Below are 2,241 nucleotides of genomic sequence, written 5' to 3'. Positions count from 1 at the left end.
GTATCACATGGATCATCTGAAATGTCAACCTACACCTAATTCAAAATAAAGAAAAAAATTTTAAGTCAGATATAAATGGAATAACTTATATACTCGAGTATCTGCAAACCTGAATAAGCCGAGGCACGAATTTGACCACAAAAAACTGGGGAAAATTTATTGACGAATATAAGCCTAGGGCAGGAAATGTAGCAGCTACTGGTAAATTTCAAAATAGAAATAGATACCAATGAAATTACATTAATTGAAGCATCCGTAGTTTGAACTTTTTTGGATATTTATTTCAAAGAAAAACCGTAAAGTAGCTCTGTCAGTGGAAAGGAGGGTCAACAAAAACAATATGGCACCAGCAACAACTATACACGCTGTGTTACTGCACGTGCTGCATCCTAGATCTGCTGTACACAATGCAGCTTGTACAGTTTGAGGCCCAATGCAGGCTGATATTCCAGAATGTGATGGCATGACTGTTTGCACAGAGCAGCCTGTGTTAGGGCTCACACTGTACACACTGCGTTGTGTACACAGTTTTACTGCATGCGCTGCGTTACTGCATACCGCAGTGTTACGGCATGTGTGTGGGAAGTGCTGACGGAACACATGCAGTGACACAGTGTATACACAATGCAGGGTGTATATTTGAGCCCTACCTCAGGCTGCTCAACGCAAATATAGTCAACCCTGGGTCCAGTTAGGTGTTAGTAAGAAAATAAAAAAATATAGCAGACTAAGTACTGTAAATAAGCGTACTGCATATCCAAGACCAGAGATATCCCAGTACTTGTATTCAGCAATGCTTGGGTGGAACACAGGAGCGTGACCAAGCACAGGTAAGACTGTATATACCCGAGTATATACGGTATGTCATAATACTGTATCAAATTGTTTTTGTGTGATTTCCCCATAAGAATTTAGCCCATATTTCTTCCACTTATAAGCACTTAGTTGCAAATACAATAATCGTATCATTAATAATCTCCTTATCATTTGTTTGCTGAAAAAGCATAATTTTATAATTTTTCTTTGATTTATTTAGTTAATAAATCATCTAATTGGGACTCTTATAACAATCCATACATCAGTTATATCAAGCATATTTATACATATGCTGCCATCATCATTTCCAAAACATTTTCTTTCTACATGAGCCCTTGGTATCAGCTCTTCTTTTTTTCCCTTCCTCTCCCTCCCACCCTCATAAACCCTTGATGAATTATAAATTATTATTTTCTTTTTTTAAAAAAATTACTCTCTTGTTCTTTTGTGTTGGGTGTTTTGTTTGTTCAAGTCTAAGATTTGGAAACGCTGGCCCTTCGTTAACAAGAGCCAACAGGAACTATAGGACCCCTTCGCTCCCCCGGCCTGCTCCGCTGCAGTCGCGGCCGCCTCCCGGGCTGGGTCTCGGAAGAGTCCTCCAGGTGTGTGGACTCAGGATGACAGGGCAGCCTCCTTCTGTGGTTGCTGGGCTTGTGAACGCTGCAGTATCTTTTGGCTTTCCACGTCTCTAAAATGTTTTTCAACTATTTTGCGTACATGGCTCAGTGCGCTCCCCTCTTTGCCTTTACAGTTTTCCACTTGATATGGGGGTGTAATAACAACTTCTTCCAGGACTACGATGTTTTTTTCTTGCCATTTACAGTCTTTAATAGTCTTGTGAATGGTCTGGAAGAGCTGCTGGCCCTCTAGGGAAACACCAGCGCTGATTGCATAGGCCTGGCTCAGCTTCTCCTTCTCTGTCCGTGCTTTGCTGGCAAGCTTACTAACATTGAGTGAAGCTAGAGGAGGAGGGGGTTCTGTTCGGTCATTAATTATTTCCACTTCTGAAACATACTGTAAGTTTATGAGCAAGATGTCTGCATGGTTGGGCTTTCCACTTGAAGAAGGACATTTTAGAGCCAGCATCTTGGACTGGTAATCGAAGGCCACCACCTCGCCCTGCAGCCGCTGCTCCTGGCAAGTCCGGCGCGACACCTGGCTCCCAACGCTGAAGTACTCGCCCGGAAGAGCCGCCATCTTGCGAGAGCAGCTGCGGCCGGCAGCGGCGGCGGCAGCAGCGGGCGAAAGCCGGGCCCCCCTAAATTATTATTTTCATATCTTACACTGTATGTTGTCTCCCTTCACCCATATTTCTGCTGTTCATCACCCTGGGGGGCAGTATAGGTTGATCATTTGATCGCTTCCCTTTTTCTCCTCTCACCTTCTCCTACCCTCATGGTCTTGCTACTTCCATTACTGTTCCTG

General features: G+C 43.5%; 1 pseudogene; it reads right to left on the bottom strand.

Moving 5' to 3' along the window:
* Positions 1–1,255: 1,255 nt before the first annotated feature.
* On the bottom strand, positions 1,256–2,027 carry LOC142441419 (protein LSM12 pseudogene; annotated as a pseudogene).
* Positions 2,028–2,241: the final 214 nt, after the last annotated feature.

This window comes from Tenrec ecaudatus, chromosome 2 (genome assembly GCF_050624435.1).
Source record: "Tenrec ecaudatus isolate mTenEca1 chromosome 2, mTenEca1.hap1, whole genome shotgun sequence".
NCBI lineage: Eukaryota > Metazoa > Chordata > Mammalia > Afrosoricida > Tenrecidae > Tenrec > Tenrec ecaudatus.
This window is presented reverse-complemented; position numbering and strand designations above follow the sequence as displayed.